This window comes from Nelumbo nucifera, chromosome 2 (assembly GCF_055504915.1).
Source record: "Nelumbo nucifera cultivar China Antique chromosome 2, China Antique-T2T, whole genome shotgun sequence".
NCBI classification, from domain to species: Eukaryota; Viridiplantae; Streptophyta; class Magnoliopsida; order Proteales; family Nelumbonaceae; genus Nelumbo; species Nelumbo nucifera.
Genome location: NC_142650.1, coordinates 82,305,738 through 82,329,742, shown reverse-complemented (window position 1 = coordinate 82,329,742; position 24,005 = coordinate 82,305,738). Strand labels below are relative to the sequence as shown.

The 24,005-nt window shown below is 35.7% G+C and overlaps 1 long non-coding RNA gene and 1 pseudogene across 2 annotated transcripts; both read left to right on the top strand.

The window, feature by feature from the left end:
- Nucleotides 1–2,394: 2,394 nt before the first annotated feature.
- LOC148802376 (uncharacterized) lies at nucleotides 2,395–4,713 on the top strand. The gene is made up of 2 exons (XR_016082025.1): nucleotides 2,395–3,257; nucleotides 3,358–4,713. It is a non-coding gene; the product is annotated as an uncharacterized LOC148802376 (long non-coding RNA).
- Nucleotides 4,714–7,767: 3,054 nt separating this feature from the next.
- On the top strand, nucleotides 7,768–19,238 carry LOC148802375 (serine/threonine-protein phosphatase PP1 pseudogene; annotated as a pseudogene). The gene is made up of 5 exons (XR_016082452.1): nucleotides 7,768–7,841; nucleotides 8,316–8,937; nucleotides 12,361–12,507; nucleotides 13,344–13,412; nucleotides 13,519–19,238. The product of XR_016082452.1 is annotated as a serine/threonine-protein phosphatase PP1 pseudogene (transcript).
- Nucleotides 19,239–24,005: the final 4,767 nt, after the last annotated feature.

Below are 24,005 nucleotides of genomic sequence, written 5' to 3'. Positions count from 1 at the left end.
AATTGAAAAAACAAAAAATCTAACGAAGAAATGAAAAAAAAAATGTTTACCAAAATACAAAATGAATAATAAATTGTAAAAAAAATAGGAATTTTATTTCATTTAAAATATAAAAATTATAAATTGAAAATAAAAATTACATTGTTGAAAAAATAACAAATAATTTAAATAAAATTGAAAAAATTACTCCATCTCCATGACTTTAATCTTGTGCTCGATCAAGTGTAGTAGTGTCATGACCTCCTTTGTCTTGTAATTTATCCTTAACATCTAACAAATATTCTTTGAAGTAGATGTCTTTTTCTTGTTTCTCATAGAAGAGTAAATGTCTATCCAAGTGCCCAATGCTACCCTTGCTACTAAAGTTAAAGCCAATCCTACATTTTTGGCAAATGGCTCTTTTTCTCTTCCCCTCAACTTCATCTATTTTAAATATTTGCTAAATCAGGCTAGTGAACTTAATGTTAGGGAATTGGTTTCAAGAGGAGGAGCCAACCATTTTTTTTTTAATTCTAACAAATAAAAATTTATTTAATTGCAATTACTTGCATGATCGGATTACCAGTTTAGAATCTCAACTTGATTTTAACGGTTGAAGCCTCAAAGCCTCCTAAATGGCTAAGTGTATGACAATATGCGATTGTATGAGATGAGACTGAGAGTATGAGAATTGAGAAAAGAATTGCTAAATTGGTGTGGTGAGAATAGTGGAGGATAGAGTTATTTATAGGAATTGAAAATAATTCAATTGCCTAAAATACCCTAAATACTAGCAGTTTTTTAGTTGTTGAGAGGGGTATTTTGGTTATTGTAAAATATCTATCACTTTACCCAAATGCCCCAAATGTCTCAAACTAGTTGATATATAATTATAGGATATAGTTATTGAAGGGGCATTATTGTCCCAAACTAGCTATTTATAGGCTTATAGTTGTTTATTGAGGTGGTATATCTTTAAAAGCCCCTTGGAAAAAAGGTGAAATTAGCTGTTTGGGGGGGGGGGGGGGGTTCCCCAAGGGCCCCAAACGGCTAGTTTCTCGAATGGGCTACACTCGATCCATTGCGGGCTTGTAGGTTGTGCTACTTGTTGGGCTATGTCGTGCAGGCCTATGGACCTGAAACCCCCGACCCAGCATGATCCACATGATTGTGTTGTGCCCAGCACGACCCGTGTGCAGGTCTGGTCCAAAATCTTGTTATGGCCCAGAACAGCTCGATTTACACCTCTAATCCTCTCCCTTGGAAAGCGGGGTGTTCAAATTTGGATCAAAAATCGAAAACCGAACTGAACCAAGCTGAATAAGCTAATTCAGGTATTGGTTTGGTTCGGTTTTTGATGTGTTACAAATTTAATAAAATCAAACAGAAAACCAAACTACTATACTATATAAAATTGTATATTATATAATTATTTATTTATATTAATTGTATTATGTTTCACTAATTTAAGGAAAAATTCTTGATTACTACCTTGTACTTTAGTCCTAGTGTCATTTTACTCCCCAAACATTAAAACACGATAATTCGGTACCCGAACTTTCAAAACGTGCCAATCCAGTACCTACCATTAACCATGCATTAAGTGACATTTAAAAAGACACAAATGCCCTTCGTGTGTCATCTAATTCTCTTTATCAACCATCCAAATGTTGATAAAATAATGAACAGTGACAAATCCTTGCCTCTTCTATTCAAGAAAGTTGGAGTCACTATAATGCCCACTAAGACATGACCCCAACTTTCATGAATAGAAGAGACAATGATTTGAGACTATTCATTTTTGGTCAACGTTTGGATGGTTGCTAAAGACAATTAGATGACACTCAAAGGGTGTTTATGTCTTTTTAAATGCCACTTAGCGACTGTTTAATGGGCTGGTTAACGTCAGGTATTGGATTGGCATATTTTGAAAGTTCAGGTATTGAGTTGTCACGTTTTAAAGTTTGGGGACCAAAGTGACACTAGGCCCAAAGTATACGGTACTAATTAGGAATTTTCCCTTAATTTATTTAATTATTGTTTTATATATTACTCTTTTTCTTAAATCTCCCTTTAGGCATTGAGCCCAATCGGAATTTTTGTTAGTATCAATACTAAATAAGAACACTAACTTAAATTAATTACTACTTTACTAATTAGTATTTAGTAATTACTAGTAACTAGTAAGTGGGAAACACAAAAGACAACCACATTGGAGTGCCCGAGTTGGGTTAGGAGTCAAACTATCAAAGAGTAATTACTAATTAGTATTTACTAATTACTAACTCTTGTTTGATTTTTCCCTTTTTCTACTAACTCAGTCCTTTTATTTTTTAAATACGGTAAGGATTGGTTCAGTTTAAACCCTCTTTCGTTCGGTTCAATTGAGGGATATGACCAAATTAAATAGTGGGTTAGGTCATCGGTTTGAACCGAACCAAACCGTATGTACACCCCTACTTGTCATATAAATTAAACAGTTATGTAAGGGACACTTTCGTCATATTCTGAATTCTCAAATCATACCTTGTATTATGATAGAGTCCCTCTTTTATGTTCGGACATTCTCAAAATTCCCTCTCACCACTCTGTTCCACAGTCCAACGCGCCGGTGTGTGATGAGTGGCCAACGGGATGCTCGGACATAATACCTTGTATTATGATAGAGTCCCTCTTTTATGTTCGGACATTCTCAAAATTCCCTCTCACCACTCTGTTCCCAACTTTACACTATATCGGACTCGGACTTCCGGCCAGGCCGATTAGAATTTTGACAAAATCCAAGCCCGAGCCCGGCCAATGAACAGGCTTCGGACGTTCTGAAAAATCCCTCTCCCCACTCCATTCTCTTTTTCTGTCCGGCTGCTTATTCCCTTTTTGATAAGTATTTCTGTCTGGCTACTTTGGATGGAGGTGAAGGACACGGTAATTCCCGAAGGCCACCACCGCTCGATGACTAATTCTGTTAGAATTTTAAATATACCGTTGTAAGAATCGTGGTATTTATTCTGCAATCTTTGATACGCTTTACCTTGTCATTTAAATTGATTTTGTAACGGTCTAAATCCTTATCCATCGACCTGAGAGCAAGAGGTCATCGATTAATTTCTATATAAGACTTGGTGTTTTCCATTCAGAGAAGACCTCGATATCGTGCTTCTTAGAAAAGAAAAAACAGAGAACAAAACCACTCGATTTCCTCAGACTTACCTGCGAATGGCGATCCATGGCTCCAGTGTCAGTTCACTCAGGTGGAGCTTCGCAGCTTGAATTCCAATGTGAGTAATCCTCAAAACCCTAAAACCCAAGTAGCTTTCTTGTTTGTGGGTTACTTCGATGTTTTGTCTATTTTCTTGATTTGGCGGCTGGTTTCTGCAGTTTCTCTCAATGAGGGAGATCGGGCGAGTGACAATCAGAAACTTGCTTTCCAGGACGTCGGAGCTGAAAGCCGTTGGAGAGTCTTTGACTGAGGAAGAGAGGGCTGCGTGTTTGATCGAATCGTATCTGGACATGGACGAGGAGGTATAGGATTTTGAAGTCTTCCTTCGGGTGAGTACTATTATAGGATCTGCAGCTTGAATGCGTAAACGTTGAATTTGAATTCATTTTTGTATGCAGTTTATGGTTTTGGGTTGAGATTGTAAAAGATCATAGCGAATGATCTTTCTATGATATGTGTAAAGGTGTACTATGTAGATGCTTTGATTCCGAGACAGAGAATTTGGCTTGTTGGATGATTGTTCTGGATTTGAAACATAGGGTACATGGCATTGCCCTTTTCAAAAGGCATGCACCTATTTTAAAAATGCCTTCCTTTGTTTATATTTCGTTTGGTAGATTCTTTTGTGTTATATGCCTTTGTAATGGTTTGTCAACTTCTCAAGTACCTTTTATTGCTGTTTATATTAGTAGTAATGGTCTATTGGCTTTTAAAATAAATAAATATAAAGACCATTCAATACCTGAATGGTCTATTAGATTTTATGGCTGTGATTTATGACTCAAATGAAAATAATTTTTAAGTTTTTTTGGTGTTGCTTCTGGTTGTCCACATTTGTATCTCTATGCCAGCCTGATGATGCCTTTTGCACTTTACCATTTCTTGTAGCACTTTAGAGGAGCTAAAAATCCATTATTTTTCTGCAAGTAATTTGATGCAGTTTTGCACCAATTTCTCAAAACATTGCAATGCATCGTGTCAAGATAAATTTGAAACTTATTGGAAATGGTTTTAGAAGGAGGTTCCTTTTTTTGTTCTCCGTAACAAAGCAAAATTACTTTCACCAGTGTCAAATCCTGAAAATGGAAATATAATTATATTTGCACCTGAAATTTGCAAATAGAACTCATTAGTATAAATGCCTTCTGTCTTACTATGTCATCTATAACATGCATAATCTTACCAAAGAGATTAGACTCATTTGCTTATATATTATATGTTGAGGCATGACTAAATTTGATCATGTCTAAGCAGTCATATAAAAAAAAATTTTGGTCTCAGTAGAGATGATTGGGCATTGCATTTTGTGATAACAATTTTTAACAGAACTGAGCAAGTTGACTGAGGAATTCATATAGCTTTGTTGCCAGACACCCTGATCATATCCATCTTGAGGTCACAGAGCATCAATGTGCTCTATCCAACACCTACAATACCTCTATATAGCTCCCTGATTCAAGTGAAAATCTCTAGCAACCTCTGGTCGAAAGGGAAGCAAACAATTTACATCTTGATTGCATCTGGAAAGAAAGGCTTTAAAATCGTGTTACTTCCAGGCATTTATTTGGTAAAGAATGCATTTCTCAGCTCCATGACTAGCACTTCCCTTCTAGAAGGCCAAAATCAGGATTTGGAAAGAAAAAAGTTTTGTTTGCTTCAAATGGTCTCAGATGATCTCTGCAGTGAGCATCAGCTATCTTAATGGCAGTGGCCACTATAGCCCATTTCAATACTTTCTATGTAAGAGATAATCCATGCTGACTCCTAGACGCCATAGGAACTCTCCTTAGCCCTTAATACCACTGTTTAAAAACATTGAGAGAGTTTAGTAGAGAATGGGATTCTTTGTTTCTTGAGACCCATTATTATTTTTTTTTCTGTTCCCCCATGCATGTATTCCTTATCTATCTTACCCAGCAGAGTTGGGAAGCTCATCAAGATTTTCAGAAAACATCCCTCCCTTCTAAGTTACCTATCGGAATATACACATTCCTTTTTCCTCCCTTACCAAAAAATTCCTGCCAGGGTTATAAATTGGCCTTTCTAGCAGGGTTTCTGTTCAACAGCTTCCTACCTAAGGATGGATCCAGCCTATGGGGCATGTCTCTCCTCATCCATTCGCACCATTGAGTGCCCCTGGAAAGTCTGCGGACATGATGCCCACCTGGCAATGTTAAACTCGGCTCCTTCCGCTTTGCAAGGAACCAGATAAGGGCCACCATGACTCTGTGAGGGCGTACTTTGTAAGCAACGTGCGGATAAGGCTTATCACCTTTGGACGTATTGGACATACACTTACTTTACTAAGCTCTCGGCTCTGATTCTCTGCCCACTAGCTCTGGTTCTCTTTGGCAGCTTGGTACTAACTTGCCTGTTAGAGTCCCCTTGCCTGAGTCATCCTCTCGGGCTCTTTGATGTGTTTGATCTTGTAGATACAACTTGATGACCTTAGTTCACATTGTTCGAGCTGTCATTGCCGGCAGAGACTCAGCGCGATTTGGTCCTCATCACCTTGTGTATGTCTTTTTCTCTGATGTACATCTTCTCATGTACTACCTCTTTTATTTAATCAAATTTTTGTTATCCTTTCTCAAAAATTAAAATAAAGTAACACCATTTGCTCTTTTTTAAGCTATCTGGAAAGAGTGCTACAGCCGGATCTTTGACTCAAAAGCTTCCATCATAGAGGTTGTTATGCATAGGACTGAGTGATACCTGATCTGCTGGCAAAGAGGGACTCAGCAATTCCAGGGGTTACAGCTAAGCAACCCAGTGTAACTGGGATTCCATCTCTCTGTCTCTCTCTCTGATGCAAGCTGTCTTGTGTACATTCTGTTCTTTGTTTTGTTCATCTGAGTATATATCTCAATACTCCATTATAAATGAAGTAGGAGTTTCCCTGCATTACAGCAATATAATCATATACCACTTAAAAAAATGCTTATTCTGAAGAAAGTCATTAGTAAAGAAACTCAAGTTGAAATGAGGGAAGTGTTGGGAGTGTTATATTTAGGAGGGGAGTTTTCTGAACAGTTGGAAGATGAGGAAATAAGAGAGCAGAAATCGGGGGAAGTTTTAGAAACAGAACACTATGTGAGGGTCAATTGAAAAGAATGGGGTGGGAGTTAATTATCAATGAAAGAAAAAAAAAAAGAATGGGGTAGGAGTTTAGTTGACACCGGTAACCATATTTGGAGACACATTTTTGATACCTGATGAGGGCGATTCTAATGGCTGGAGTATGGTGTTTGGATAGAGGTCTGAGAGAATCCTTGTTTTTTCTTGTTTGTAATGGTTCTTATATTTGGGTCATAGTTTTCAAAGTGTGCCGTACCCATTATGTGTGCCATACCGCCATTAGTTTATGTAAGTTCTTATTTGATTGGTCATGATGGGGAGTTTAGGATGCTTGTTGGTTCTCTTGTCCTTTGTGGGTAATTCCTTACAACCTATTTTTGTGTCTTCATTTTGTTTTAATGAATTTTTCTTTACCATAAAAAATGCTTATTCTGTCCAAGATTCCAAGGAACTTATCCCATAGTTTTGGAGATGTATTAGATCAGATGCCTGTGAGCAGAAAATCTGAATGTCATAGTTTTCAAAGTGTGCCATACCCATTATGTGTGCCATACCGCCATTAGTCTATGTAAGTTCTTATTTGATTGGTCATGATGGGGAGTTTAGGATGCTTGTTGGTTCTCTTGTCCTTTGTGGGTAATTCCTTACAACCTATTTTTGTGTCTTCATTTTGTTTTAATGAATTTTTCTTTACCATAAAAAATGCTTATTCTGTCCAAGATTCCAAGGAACTTATCCCATAGTTTTGGAGATGTATTAGATCAGATGCCTGTGAGCAGAAAATCTGAATGTCATAGTTTTCAAAGTGTGCCATACCCATTATGTGTGCCATACCGCCATTAGTCTATGTAAGTTCTTATTTGATTGGTCATGATGGGGAGTTTAGGATGCTTGTTGGTTCTCTTGTCCTTTGTGGGTAATTCCTTACAACCTTATTTTGTGTCTTCATTTTGTTTTAATGAATTTTTCTTTACCATAAAAAATGCTTATTCTGTCCAAGATTCCAAGGAACTTATCCCATAGTTTTGGAGATGTATTAGATCATATGCCTGTGAGTAGAAAATCTGAATGTCATGTAATTACGTCTCTTTCACACTTTTCTCTACTACTCTCCCTCATTGAATGATTGAGTCACTAGGGTCAGAGATATGATGGAGGGAAAGGTTTTAGCTTCAATTGAAATGAGATTTTCTCCATTTTGTAGCATGGAAAGATCCATGATGAACTTTAGAAGAAAGTAAAGGAAAATAAAGGGAGATGGAAGGGCAAAAGAGAGAAGAAAAGATTGGGAGTAAAGGGCCAATGGAAAGAACTACAAGATTGGTGATGGTCGTTCAAATGGCCTGAGAGCAGGGAACATAGAGCCAAGAAGACTAACTGGATGTGAATTCACACTCGCATCCAACTTTCTTTCCCTGATGTTGTTTGCCTTGGCCAAACTATGTGGTGAACATGTTTAGAACAATCAAGTGTTGAACAAGTCGAGATCAATGAAACATGGGGACCCTCATGGACCAACTCCTGTAATGTTCAGGATCAGTGTCTCATCCACAGACTCCACCAGGTTGGTTTTTACCCAATAAAGAACTAATAGAGGACAAATATTCATATCTAAGCATTTATCTTTTTGTTGACTTCATCCTATGTGTCACATCATAGGTGTTAAGATTAAGCAGATTTTATAACAGACATTGTCTAGCACATGGTAACAGCATATGTTTGCCTTTCCAAAGCCTGTTATCTTAGATACAAAAATGACAACTCCCATTATCTACATGCTTTTATGATTGTTTTGATTGATATTTGAGAAAAATGATTGTGGATTTCGATTGAGTAATGAGTATCTCAGAGCAAAGGCAGCCATATTTTGAATTTTATTAAGTACCGGAAGGAGCAAGTTTTTTGTTTTGTTGGGCGTCTACCCATGTGTCTACACAGCTGATGCAAATGCATAAAGATAATTATCATATTTACCAAGTTCTCTAATTCAATTACAACATTTTCTGTTAAACTACAAATATCTTGTGTGGAGTAAAAGTGTAGCTCCATTCATTTGCTTTAATAATGAAATTTCCATTGCTGAACTACTTGACTCTTTGGTAGGAGATATCCATGGTCAGTATTCTGATCTTCTTCGGCTTTTTGAATATGGTGGATTCCCACCTGCAGCAAATTATCTCTTCCTTGGGGATTATGTGGACCGTGGTAAGCAGAGCATAGAGACCATTTGCCTTCTCCTTGCATACAAAATTAAATATCTGGAGAACTTTTTCCTTCTTCGGGGCAACCATGAGTGTGCTTCCATCAACTGAATATATGGGTTTTATGACGAGTGCAAGAGAAGGTTTAATGTCCGCCTTTGGAAGACATTTACAGATTGCTTCAACTGCCTGCTAGTGGCTGCTCTTATTGATGACAAGATCCTTTGCATGCATGGAGGATTGTCCCCTGACTTGAAGAACTTGGATCAGATACGGAATATTGCTCGCCCTGTTGATGTGCCCGATCAGGGACTTCTCTGTGATTTGCTATGGGCTGATCCTGATAAAGAACAAGGATGGGGAGAAAATGACAGAGGTGTATCTTATACATTTGGAGATGACAAGGTCACTGAATTCCTTCAAAAACATGATCTAGATCTCATTTGCCGTGCTCATCAGGTAGATATGATTCAAATGCCATAGCCTGGATCTTTTGGCTTGCTTAATCAACTTTTGTTACTTCATTAACATATGCATCTATCGGCTTATGTCTAGGCCTATAGATTTCAGTTATGCATCTAACATCAAATCATGGTCTAGGTTAGTGCTTGTTTCATGAAATCATAGGGTCCCATCAGAATGACATAATTCATAATTCTCACTAAAAGTTATGGCAGACAAGTAGGGGTGCTACAGCTTCCATATCTAGTAGTGGACTTTCCAGTGTGACAGAAGGTAATTTGGGTGACTAATGATGAAAAATAGATATGAATAAACAAAGATACAGCTTGTTGTCCACCAAAGTTTGAGTAGGAACTAGATTTCATCATGGAAGCACTTACAGAAGTAAAGAAAAAGAACTGTTGCTCATAGTTTCCAAGGTGCCAATGCAAGGCTAGGTGACCATGGCGGGGCGCCCGGGCACCTAGGCACCTAGCCCTCACCTAGGCATGGAATTTAAAAATAATAAGTTGATGGATTTCTACCAATTCTGAACTAGTTTCTTTGGATTTATGTATTCTGCACTTTTGTGCTTGTGTTTCTTGTAGTGTTGCTTCAAGTAGGCAAAACAATTTATTAGAGTTACAACTTATAACTTAGGAGTTGGAACTTAAAAGAACTGTAGGGGGTGGATCCCCTATTTGAGATCAACAAAACATAGGGAACAAATACTAAAATAAAAGAAAATGAATGTGAAAAGTAGGTGGCAAAGCCCCTGTTCTAGACTCAGAAAAACTGGTGAAAAAATATTAAAATAAATAGAAGAAATATGAAGAAGAAAAGAAGGGGTGAAGCCCTGTTCTAGACCCAGAAAAGCTGTGAAAAAATACTAAAATAAAAGAAGAGTATGAAGAAGAAAAGAAGGGGGTGGAGTCAAGGAAGTTATTGTTCTGATTTTCAATCCGCCAACATAGTATCCATATTCTCAATCAGCCGATTCCAATGAGTGAGAGAAGAGAGATGGAGAACAGGTTTGTAGAAGTTGCAAAATGGAGGAAAGAGATAAAGATTGAAGCAAAAGTTTTCATTCTTGAAGAGGTAAGGATCAAAGGCCAACAGAGCTTGAAGATTAGGGAGGCAGAGAGAACTACAATATTGCTGGAAGGTCTTGAAGTGATCGAATGGATGCAGAAGTTTGTTTAGAAGCAAGTTCTAAAGGTAAACAAATGAACTTTACGAAATTCAACCTTGATGGAAGAAAGAGGTATGAGTTGGAATGCAAAAAGAATGCGAAAGGTTGTTACGTAATTCTGCAGGAATTCTTTGGAGGAAGAAAGAAGCAGGTGGTCTGCTTCCCAGAAAGTAGAAGGGGTAATGGTTGGAAGGCAGTGACACAGGTACTGAGTGACTTTATTCAGCAGCTGAAAACAAAACAAGTAGAGGTTGTAGCAAAGGAAAAGAAAGGGGGTATACAAAAGAGAATGGAAGAACCCAGTGACAGAAACTGGTTGATTGCAGAAAAAGGAAAAAGAAGTTTTAAACTAGTAGCATCAGTAGAAAAGGAGAATTGGGGGAAGAAATTTGTGGTGGAAACCTCAAGTTCACCAAAGGATTGGAGAGGTATTGCGCAGGCGATACTCAGAGAATTAAACCTGTAAAATCCGATGGTGATTACTCCTTATGCCTCTTGTAAAGCTTTGTTAGATCTGGGTGAAGATGAAGTAGAGATTTCAGCTTTAATTATTCACTCAGAGGCTGGTGCTGCCACAGTCTCGAAATGGTGTTCTCTCTCCAATACCAAAAGTTTTGTGACTGAGGACAATGTAATAGTCAGATTGCTTGGGTTACTTTTCAACCTCTGGAAGGAGGAAGTATTACAATCAATAGTTGTAGTCTGTGATGCAAGATTAGATGGTGTGTTTGATTGTGATCTCCATTCAGTTGTAGTGATGTTAGGTGGTATTAAACCCAGTGATATTCCAAAGAAGATAGAGGTTGTTTCAGATGGTTTAGTTTACCCCGTTTGGCTTGCTACCTCCATTGAAGCCCAGCTATGGAAGGAGGGAAGAAGAAGAGACAAAACAGGCTTGGTTGTGTGGTTTGCAAGGCAGTGTAGTCTCTACAAGAGAAGTTAAGGCAACTGAGGTTCCCAAGAAATTTAAACACTTGGGGAAAGTCTGCATGGCAAGGTGGGCTGAGGGATGGCAGGTCCTATGTTCAGTCGGTGACAGGGGAATTAAATGGAGATGGGCTTGTTCCAGTTCAAATTTCAAAACAAAATGAACAAAGGTCGGCAAGGTTTCAGGGTTCAAGCCAGTCTTGTGAGCTGGTTCAGTCTGGTCTAATGAACCGAGGCTAGTCAACCAGTCACATGTTGTTTTAAGTAAACACGTGACTGGCAAAGGGATAGAGGGTTGGGCCAAGGCCCATCAGGATCTAATGGGTCTAGGCAAGTGAATGGGCCAACTTTTTTAAATCGGGTGGACCCAGACCTTAAAAAGCCACGCGCCCTTTTAAGTAGGCACATGACCAAAGGAGATGGGGAGATGATGGACCAAAATGGTGGTCTATCATCGTCTCCCTCGAGCAATTCGCAACCAACGCCTGTAGGAAGTAGGGTTAGCCGCAGTGGTGCGGCAAATCTGAACTGGGCATGTTGCTGATCAAAACTGAGGAAGGGGTAATTTGGCAGCTAAGGAATGAATTCAGGAGGCACTTCAAACAACTTTCTAGAGATATGCTCATCCAAATAAGATGGATTAGAAGATCTGCAAACAGCATGGCAGATGGCCTAGCTAAACAAGGAATTCAGAGACAACCCATGTTTTGGGCTCATGTGAAAATTTGGGCTGGCTTTTTGGGTTTGCTGTTTTTTTTACAACCTCTAGTTGTATCTTTCTATTCTAAATTAATATTTCAATTTTTCTGTTGCCGATAAAAAAAAATTGCTTATCATGTTACTTTGAACAGTGAAAGAAACATAGCCTTTTACCTCTTCTGACCGCACTATATAGCCCTCCCCCCTCCCCCATAACAGAAATATTTTCCTTCAATTCAGTCCTAGATCCTAAACATCCTAAAGACCACCACTTTATATTACATTCTATCATTTATGGGCGATAATTGGTGACAGTTGCTGCATTATATACTAATACGATTATATGCCCATTACTCGCTCTGTCTCGGAATCAAAGCATCTACTGGCTAACATAAAATAGAGTTACACATAGTACACCTTTACACATATCATAGAAAGATCATTCGCTAGATCCTTCCACTAATGATCTCTTCGAGATTGTAAAAGATGGCGTTCTTCTATGGTGATTTCCCTGTTAAGCCCTTTGCTTTAATTTGAATTTGGAGATGGTTTTCTTTCTTGGTTTTGGGGCTTTGTAATCTGAAGGCATATTCTTTGATGTAGTAAACTTATCAATGTGGCAGTCCCTGGGACACTGATGAACGAGCAATCAATACAAAGAGGGTGCTGAACCCTTGGGAAAGGAATGAAAATCTTACACTATGCCTCGATTCTGCTAAGGCTATTGGATGTACAGTAGTTAATATTGGCACGCAGGACTTCATTGAAGGGTAAGTATACATGCTGTTTTAGTCGTTAGTTCTTTTCTATTTTCAAGAATATTTTGGTCGTCACTAGTTTTTTGATAGTTTTCTGAATATTCTGTTCCATGCCAAAGTACAAAGAAGTAAAACTTATTAACCTAATATCTATTAGGTTCTTTTCATATGAACCCTGAAAATTATCTAAAAAGTGCATGATAGAAAGCCTGTAAACTTCAAACAAGATTGGAGTTTGCTATCTATGTTTATTTCATTATTCTGCCCTTGCTTGTACAATAGTCGATACCATATGCTCAGTAAGTACAATGCTAAGTTACATGTTTTGTGTTGTTGCACTGCACATTCTTTTTTCTTTATTTGGTCCTTCTGACGACTTTGGTTGGATTTTTGTTATTTTCTTCCTCTATAATTACGTTGGCATATTGCAATCTATGAACAAATGTATATTTTGAGATGGATTTTTGTTGCATCATGTTGATTTTGATTAAATTTATTTTTTCCCTCTACTAAGTTATGAAAGTTGGTAGGGTGCTCCTAAGTGCTAGTAGTTTCTGGTCAGTACGAATATTAATATTCTGTGTTTTTTATTTCCTCTGTCATCTAGTGCTTCAATTGATATCTCAAATCATTAAGGTATGCTCTGGTTGTCATCTAAAAATCACTATTATATGAATGAAGTTTGAGCTTTCTTTAGACTTTAGAGTGTTAAGTCTTGATTCTGGACTGTTTGCTTGAAAGCCATTTTTCTATTTTGACTTTTGAGCACATGGTGATGATACAAACTGAAAATTATATAAGTAATATTTTCTATAATTGAAACAATTACTTTGATGTTTTAACCTTAGATACAACTATGGGCGGACCTCAATTTGAGGAAAACACCTCAATTGGTGGAGTTAGTTGATGATAGTAAGGTGAAATAGCCTTTTTATAGAAGTTTTCTGCTTATTTGTGATTTTTTATGAAATGTCATTTGCTACTTTTTAGTTCATATGTTGTATTTTGTTCATAAATCGTTAGGATGTGGAGGAGCTGATGAATCAACCACCTGAGAAAATCTTATTGAAATGGATGAACTTTCAACTAACTTTCTCAGCAGATGTGAAGGTAAGATTCCCCTTTTCTTTATTTCGTTTGTGTGTTCATAATCACTATAACCTACCTTTGACTTTCTCAGCAGCTTGAAAACTTAATATGGTAGTGTACTATCTCATAGTGGATATGAGATATTTGAAACAAGTGGTTGTTGATTCATCGAAACTTGAAATCCCATTTAGTTATATTTGGCAGTTAGAACTAAAAGATGCTTTATAACTCAATTTTATTTCATCCCACTTGGTGCTTGAATCCCAAAACCAGAAACCAGAAACCAGGCTGAATGTTCATTGAGTTAATTGAAATCACTTAGCAGTAAGCACTTTCCAATTTCCATACTTTGAATGCTGGAACATGCCTCCTTTTCTGATCAGTAATTGGAAGGCCCTCTTCCTCCTCCTTGCACAAATATAACAAAAGCAAGTGTGCAATTAATGAGCATAGGCAATTGCAACTTGTTTAAATCTCAACATTAGGACAAGCTCTTTGTAGTAACAGCATCAAATGCATCAAAGTTTAGTTTATGCTAATAAGTCATTTTCTCTAATTAACTTTGAAAAGTCTGAAATCATTGCTATCCAAAACTGGTCTTTGGAAGATTTAAATAGCCGGTAAATTCTTGGGATCTCCAAAAAAGGCAAAGTGATATATTGTGTTATATACCAGAAGTATTCATTTGGCAAGAGAGAAAAGCCAAGTGTTTTTAATAACAAGAAGATGCAAAGGGATGAAGTACTTAGGAATATCCTCCAGTATCAGTGGTAGAGGCTTCATTGAAGCAGGTAAGGGATGATAGCACATGCAATCAAGGGATTAGATGTCTTGATATAGAGGGCAATGTTGTTCTTCAAAGGAACAACAATGTTTTCTAGTTGAGTAAGTGTTAACTGGAAGGATTGGTGCATTTGGGAACGGATCCAAGAGGATTAACTGATTAGGTAAATCTTATTTGGTGCATGTTACTAAGGTTTTTTTGTGGTTAAAAGAGGGACTTGTTGAGACTGGACCCAGCAATAAATATAAGAGAGTTTTTTCAAGGAAGGTTGGTTCTAGAGCTACGAATCATAAGGTTCTTATTGATATTAACTCCAGTGATCAAATTAACATTCATGACAGTTCTGAAGTTAGGGAGTTGAAGAAGATTGGAGTCCTTGAGGTGAAAGGGAAGGGGGATGTGGGTAAAGCTTTGATAAGTAATGAAGTTTTGAACTTAGATAATGGGAAAAGGAAGAGTCGAGTGGACTTAAGGAAACTAGTGGAGAGGGATATTGAAGTTGGTAAATCTGTAGGCCTATTCTTTTTGGGTGGTGAGGCTTTTTTGCTAGAAGGGCGTTTGAAAGAGTTTGAGAACAAGAAAAGGCGAAGTGAAAGAGCAACACTCAAGAGGAAGGTGGAGAGACATGGGATGAGGGAGAGGGTCAGGATTTCAGACGTGGAGGAGTAAGTGCGATTGATGGGAGGAGTTGTGGAAGTTTGATTTGCTGGTTTTTACAGGAGGCGGATGCTGTTGTTTGAAGTGTTCAAGAGGGTTGATTGGAGATTTTCTCATCTTGACCAGGGCTAGTGTTGCTTTGTTTAGTTCTTGGAATATGGTTTTAGTTTGGTTTTGTGTGTTGACCCTGGATTTGTGCTGTAATTTTTTTTTTTTTTTATCTTTTGTTGTTTGCTGTTGTTGGAGTATTGTTTTTGCTTTCGGATGATGTTTTATCACCTTTTAATTGTAATCCCTTGTTTTCTTTTTTAATGAAATTTACTCTTGAAAAAAAATCCTTTGTTCTCTAAGCTCCTCATATGGTGTTAAATGAGTTCAAAGACTACTGCTTCAAAGTGTTCTTTCTGCATATAATCTGTGGGGGTAGTTTTGTAGTACCTTTGTCCACCTTACTTGTGTTTCTTCCATTTTTCGAAATACTTTTTCTTTTTCTTTTTTTTTTTTTTTTTTTGTACAGTTAATGTATAGGAATTCCTAGTATTTGGAGTTTTTAATATCTATTGCCCACGTTATCCCATTCTTTTGTTCCTTCTCCTCCTATTCATGTTTGCTCTTTCGACCCAAGTCCACACTCAACCTCCACCTTTACTTCCTCAAAATGCAAACCATCTTCAAAACAACCTTTATCCCGACACATACATACATGCATTGATAGGCTGAATAAACTGAAAATCCCCTCCAATTTATGTTTATTAGGTGAATTCCAAGAGGGAATACAATGAGTGAGGGAAATCTTTATAAGTGTGAGACTTTATTCTTGTGAATGATCCAAACTTATCACAATTCATGAGGTTAAGGAAGCTGAATATGACTTTCACCATGACCAGCCCAAACTACCTTCATGTGTACAATGCACTTGATTGAATAATTGATAATCATTCGAGCTAGTTCACATCTGAACTGCTAATGCATGAGGTTCAACAATTGAAAAAGAGAAAAAGAAAGGGACAAAAGTCCAAATGACTCCGCTGGCATGAACTGAATAGTAAAACTAGCAGTTTATGACATGAGTCAGTCCCAACTCCGCTATTCCGAGCTGAATAATAAAACTAGCAACTTGGAATATGAGTATTGTTATCTGCCTCAAGCTTGTGACCAGTGTGAGATGGAGCATAAAATGCACTCACACAAAAAAAAGAAAAAGAAGAAAGAAGCAAATACCTCGTGTGAGATGGAGCATAAAATGCACTCACACAAAAAAAAAAGAAAATAAAAAGAAGAAAGAAGCAAATACCCCGTGTGAGATGGAGCATAAAATGCACTCACACCAAAAAAAAAAAGAAAAAGAAGAAAGAAGCAAATACCCCGTGTGAGATGGAGCATAAAATGCACTCACACCTAAAAAAAGGGGAAAGAAAAAAATAATTTGGTGACGGCTGAGGTTCAAAGGGACAAAATGTGGTTGAACACTCGATGAGGTGCAGTGACAGATTTGAGACCAAGCTCAAAGTAAGGGTTAAATTTGGCGGTCAATGAGCTGATTTACATATTGAATGGAAGTGAATGTTGGAGCATGAAGAATTTCATATTCTCCCCTTCCTTGACTCTTATGTATGTGATAAGAATGACAATTCAGATGAATGAATCAGAATACCTACACAGGTTTCCCAACCACTCAATGTATTCTCATCCTAGAATTCATCCGGCAAATGGTAATAATAAGGGGGGATGATCAGTTTATGGCTGAGGTCTTTGCTTGAGGACAAGAAAAAGCTTAACCCACTTGTGAAGGGGTACCTTTCCCCTATGCCCAGTCCTTGCCAATGTTTCCCTGAAGGGTGCAATGCCTACCTTCATCTCATCATACAAAGGCACCATCGCTCTATGGAAACTCTACATTGGCTAACTATTCTTGGGTGATGGTGCCCCTCATGTGCACTGAAAACAGAGAGGACACATCCTCTACTGATATCCAAAACTCCCCAAAAGGCCAAAAAAATGTGTGTATAACAGTAATGACCCAGTAATCCATACCTTTTTTATGATTATGTGCACCTTTAATCTTATAATGCTGGGCTTTCTGCCAGAATGGCAACCTATATTGTTGGTGATGATGGAATCAGGTAACCAATTAACGATTTTGGTTTCAATTTTATTTTGATAGGCAAGTACTCTCTTTCTTTGTTTTTCGGTTGTTCTAGAGATTAGTGATTTTAGTCTGAGTTGGTTTAGAATGATGTGCTTTGCCTAAGTTTTCTAACTCAATTATAATACATTTTTTAGTCTTTTTTCCTAGTTACACTAAGAACAATTGTTTGTGGTAGTTTGCAATAAATTATAGAGGTTTAAGATAGTTTTAGGGACTTGTTAAATGCTTGGATTTTGTGGTTTTTATTCTATTTTTCTTTAGAGTTGTGGTTCAATCGTGCAATCTCTCTCCTCTCTCTTCCTGGGTGAAGTGCTTGTTATTTTTGCTTTTTGAGTACCAGAACTTAATCCACTTGTGAAGTGGGTACCTTTCCCCTATGCCCAGTCCCTGCCAATGTTTCACTGAAGGTTGCAATGCCTACCTTCATCTCATCATACAAGGGCACCATCGCTTTAAGGAAGATGCTCTGCATTGGCTAACTATGCTTGGCTGATGGTGCCCCACATCCTCTGCTGATACCCCAAACTCCCCAAAATACCCAAAATGTGTATATAACAACAGTGAGCCAGTATTGGGTCCATACCTTTTTGATGATTATGTACAGGTTTAATCTTACAATGCTGGGCTTTCTGCGGGAATGGCAACCTATATTGTTGGTGATGATGGAATCAGGTAACCAGGTAATGCTTCAATTGTTTTAGAGATTAGTGATTTTAGTCTGTACTGGTTTACATTGATGTGCTTTTCCCAAGTCTTTTTTTGTCTTAGTTAGACAAAGAATAGTTGTTGCTTGTATTTTGCAATAATTAATAGAGGTTTGAGATAGTTTAAGGACTTGTTAGATGCTTGGATTTTTTTCTCATCGGTTCTTCTTATTTTCATTGGTCATTTAAATGTTTAGAAGGAAAAGGTTTGCCAATAGTCGTGAATTTTTAGCTATAAAGACCCTGTTCAAAACTTTAATCACATCTCTCTAACAAATCAATTTTGGACACATTACTCTTAACTCCTCAAAAAATTACCAATTGATTTTCTATTGAATTTTTGGATAAGGTTGAATGCAATTACTTATTAATTGGAGATATGCTCAGCTTGGTTGTTAGCCTGTAAAGACCAAAAAAATGCAATCCATCATGAATTTGTGCCCACATGCTGGTGTTGTCGAAGTACTAGAATTTTAATCCATACTAACACTGGCAAAGAGTTATTTAAAATTTGAAAGTAAACCAAATGCTTTTACTTATTTGCATCTTAAGAAATTTATTTTACTAAATTAAATTACATTACATTTATTTATTTTAATAAGTTAAATAGGACAAGTAGGTCTTGTGTTGTGTGATAGCTTGTCACATAATTAATAGAGGTTTGAGATTTGTTAGATGCTTGGAATTAATCTTGGATTTAATATTGGATCTCTCTCTCTCTCTCTCTCTCTGGGCATCTTTTTAGCATTCTGGCTCCCTTTTGAGTTCAAATCAGTATGTTGAATTTTCTCACCGGTGCTTCTTGATGTTGATTGGTGGTAACCAAACATTTAATTGTTTAGAAGGAAAAGGTTTGTGGCGACTTGGTCGAATTGGGGAAGCTGTAGGTATTATTGTGGGTCAATCTATTGGAGAACCAGGGACTCAACTAACATTAAGAATTTTTCATACAGAGTATTCACAGGAGGTACTGTAGAACAGGTATGAGCCCCTTCTAATGGAAAAATAAAATTCAATGAGGATTTGGTTCATCCCACACGTACACGTTATGGTCATCCTGCTTTTCTATGTTATATAGACCTGTATGTAAAAAAGATCTGTGATCCCTTAAAAAAGAAAAATATCCGCGACTACTTCCAGCAGAAAGCTCATATTCTTCCAGTTCTGATTTTCTCAATCAGATGAAAGAATAACGACCTAAATCCTAACTCTTTTTCTTACATGAGCCTTCTCTATTTCAATTTCATTCTATTCACCCCACGAAAAAAAAGAAAATGCAATTACTTATTAATTGGAGATTTTTCTGGAGCCTAAGTTTTAGGGCTATGAACGGGTTAGGTCAGGTGAGGGATAGTTGTAACTGCCCGTCCCAATAACAACTAAAATTTTATTTATTTATTTTATTAAACCAAATTATTCATTTATTTATTTTAATAAATTAAACAATTATATATTTATTTGATTCAACCCGCACCCAATAATAAATGAGTACTTATTTTTATTTAATTAACTTATTGATTTATTTATTTTACAAACTTAAGTTATTATCTATAGACTTCTATTTATTTAATTTACTAAATTATTCAAGTAATTAAAAAATTATATTTATTTTATTATTTAGCTTAATAAATTATATAATTAATGAATAAATTATATTATTAACAAATTATTTATCTCTCTCTCTCTCTCTCTGGATCCTTATTTTTTGGGCTATCAACGAGTTAGGTCTAGAGTGGGATATGTATCTATCCCGTCCCAATAATAAATGACTATTTATTTATTTTACTAAACCAAATTATTCATTTATATATTTTAATACATTAGATAAACTATTATGTCTAAATTTTTAGTTATTTGATTCAACCCAACACCCAATAATAAATAAACATTTAGTTATTTTATTAAATTAAAACATTGATTTGCTTATTTTACAAAATTAAGGAAAATATTATCCATAGATTTCTATTTTTTAATTTACTAAATTATTCAAGTAGTTAATAATTTATTTAAAAATTAAGTTATTTCAATCTCTCTCCCTAGGCCTAATATTTAGGACTATTAGTAGGTTAGGTCTCATTTGGGATTAAAATTATTAATGGGTTGGGCCCAGGTTTGGATTGGGATTTGCGTTTATATCAATAGAGTATATTTAAGCCCAAGTCTGAGTTTGGGTTGGCCTTCGGGCCTAGATCTTGAGCATGAGCCCGACGTTCATATAACGGTGAGAAAATTCTTTGTTTCTCTCTCATTTTCTTACCCAATTATTTATATAGTTATGTTATTAAGTTAAAAAAGTTATTTATTGAATTTACTAAATTGTTTACTCTATAAACAAGTTATTTCTCTCTCTCTTCCTCTCCGAGTTAAATATTTAGGGTTGTCAACAGATTAGGTTTAGATCTAGATAGCTTGGATATTTATTTATTTTACCAAAAGTTAGTATATTATTATCCATAGATTTTATTTTATTACTTAACTAAATTATTCAATTAATTTATGAACAAAGTATTTCTCTTTCTCTCTCCCTTTTTAAGTCTATCAATGGATTAGTTATGTTGTCAGATAGGATATACATGTCTTGTCCCAATAATAACTGAAATTTTATTTATTTAAATTAGTCATTTATTTGTTTTAATAGATGAAATAAATTATTCTCCATAAATTTTTATTTATTTAATTCAACCCATGTCCAATATTTAACTAATAAGTTATTTCTCTCTCTCTCTCTCCGAGCCTAATATTTAGGGCTATCAATAGGTTAGGTCTCAGTTGGGATTAAACCGGTTCACGGTCCATGCTAGGTTCAAGTCGGTCTTTGCCTTCATATCAGCAAAACATATTCAAGCCCAAGTCTGAGCCTGGGATGGCCATCAAGCCTAGACCTTTAAGCTTGATGCCGACCCTCATATAAAGCCCAAAGCACGACTAGGAAATTTTAATTATTTGTTCCTCATTTTATTGCATAATTATTTATATATTTATTTATTTATTTATTTTTATTAAAAAAATTGCTAAAAATCCCTCTTTCGTAATTATTGCTAAATATCTAATTATTTGTAATGGTGTCATTAATAAACATCTATTATTTTATTAAGTTAAAAAAATTATTTTATCTAATTTAGGCCACGTTTAGGCTGGGCTTTGTCTTTATATCAAAAGAACAGGGGTGGAGGTAGGGGGGACCTAGGGGAGCCATGGCCTCCTTATGGCCAAAAAAACCCCACTATTCCATGTAAATTTTCTAGGGGTGCAACTTTTCCGGGTTAGGGTTAGGATTTTGTCAAAATTTCAATAGGTCCAACCTGAAGTCTTAGCCCGAAACAATGTAAACTGTTAACTCGGGACAACCCGACTTGCTCCTCTAAAATTTCCCCTCCCCCACTCTCCACCCCAATGGGGTGTCCCTCCTTTAACCATGCATATTTATTCCCCCCAGACCCCCAAATTCCACCTTACGTTTTGGCCCCTTCATGAAAATTTTCTAGCTCCACCTGCAGAAGAACATATTCAAGCCCAAGTACGAGCCCAGCCCAACCATTGGCCCTAAATATTGAGGCGAGCCTGGCCAAGGAGATTATTATTCTTGTTGGTGATGATGGAATCAGATTACCAGGTAATGCTTTTGATTCTCAATTTTATTGTACTCTCTTTCTTTGTAATCTGAGTTGGTTCAGATTGATGTGCTTTGCCTAAATTTAATAAATCTGTTATAATACCTTTTTTAGCCTTTTTTTCCTAATTAGACAAAGAACTGTTGTTGGTTGTATTTTGCAACAATTAATAGATGTTTGAGATAGTTTTAGGGACTTGTTAGATGCTTGAATATCATGGTTTTTTTTTTTTTTTTTTTTCCTTTTGAGTTTTGGTTCATTTGTGCAATCTCTCTCTCTTCCTCTCCCTGGGCAGATCTTTAACTTTCTAGCTCCCTTTTGAGTACAAATCAGTATGTCCAATTTTCTCACTGGTGCTTCTTAATTTTCATTGGTCATTTAATTGTTCAGAAGGAAAATGTTTGCGGTTTGCCAATAGTCATGAATTTTTAGCAATAATGACCCTGTCCAAAACTTTATTCACATCTTTCTGACAAATCAATGTTGGACACATTACTCTAACTCCTTAAAAAATTACCAATTGAAACAGAAATCTTTTCTATTGGGTTTTTGGATGAGATTGAATGCAATTAGTTATTAATTAAAGATATGCTCAACTTGGTTGTTAGCCTATAAAAGACCAAGAAAATGCAATTTGTCATGAATTTGTGCCCACATGCTGGTGTTGACGAAGTACTAGAATTTTAATCCATACCAACACCAGCAAAGAAACATTTGAAAGTTAACCACATGCTTTGAAATGGATTTATTCTTGTTTAATGTTGTGTGAATATTTTCTTGTCAATATGGGTTGCTTTTCTTGTCAATATGGGCATTCAATCTGTTGTTGCAAGTGTAAATATCTTCTTTATAATGGGTTTATTCTTGTTTAATGTTGTGTGAATATTCTCTTGTCAATATGGGTTGTTATTTTTTGATTACTTTAAATGGATTTATTTCGTTTAAGACTCATCTTTATAATCAAACATCAGGGATAGGGGTATGCATTGCTTTTCTTGTCAATATGGGTGCCTAATCTGTTGCAAGTGTGAATTTTGATAGTAGTTCATATACTTTACCCATATGATATGCAAGCATATTTCCAGATTGCAAGAATGTGGTGCATCTTTATTATAAAAATTTGATTCAAAAACTTATGGTTGCCAGTACTCACTAGATGATTTTACTAATGAATATATTTGTAATAACCAATTACATGGACGTCATAGATACCATGGATTTCTATTTTTTGGGCTATAAACAAGTTAGGTCTAGAGTGGGATGGCATGTACCTGTCCCGTCCCAATAATAAATGAAAACTTCTTTATTTATTTATTTTACTAAACTAAATTATTCATTTATATATTTAAATACATTAGATAAACTATTATGTATAAATTTTTATTTATTTGATTCAACCTGACACACAATAATAAATGAGTATTTAGTTATTTTATTAAATTAAATTGTTGATTTGTTTATTTTACAAAATTAAGTAAAATATTATCCATAGATTTCTATTTTTTAATTTACTAAATTATTCAAGTAATTAATATTTATTTAACTATTTAGTTATTTCAATCTCTCTCCCTAAGCCTAATATTTAAGGCTATTAGTAGGTTAGGTCTCAGCTTGGATTAAAATTATTAACGGGATCAATAGAACATATTTATGCGCAAATCTGAGTCCAGGTTGAACTTCGGGCCTACATCTTGAGCATGAGCCTGAAGTTCATATAGAGCCCGAATCATGGTGAGGAAATTCATTGTTCCTCTCATTTTCTCACCTAATTACTTATATAGTTATGCTATTAAGTTAAAAAATATTTACTGAACTTACTAAATTATATTATTTTATAAACAAATTATTTCTCTCTCTCTCTCCTTCCACATATTTAGGGTTGTCGATGGATTGGGTTTAGATCTAAATAGTTTGGATATTTATTTATTTTTCCAAAAGTTAGTAAATTATTATCCATAGATTTTATTTATTTACGTAACTAAATTATTCATCTAATTAATGATTTAATTTATGAACAGCGGATTAGTTCTGTTGTCGAATAGGTTGTCTTTGTCTTGTCCCAATAATAACTGAAAATTTATTTATTTATTTTACTAAATTAAATTATTCATTTATTTGTTTTAATATATTAAATAAATTATTCTCCATAAAGTTTTATTTATTTAATTCAACCTGGGACCAATATTTACGGTTGTCAATGATGCAAGTTTGGTGGGGGATAGCTTGGACTAGTCTTGCACACCAATCACAAGTGAATATTTATTTATGTTTTTGTTAAAGTTAATTATTGATTTATTTATTTTATAAAATTAAGTAAATTATTATCCATAGATTTCTATTTACTTAATTTATTGAATTCTTTAATTAATTATTTTTCTAACAAATTATTATTCTCTCTCTCTTTCTCTCTCTCTCTCTCTCTCTCCCAGAGACTATTTTTTGGGTAATTAATATGTTTAGTGAGGTGTGGGATAGGATGTACCTGTCCCGTCCCAATAATAAATGTAATTTTATTT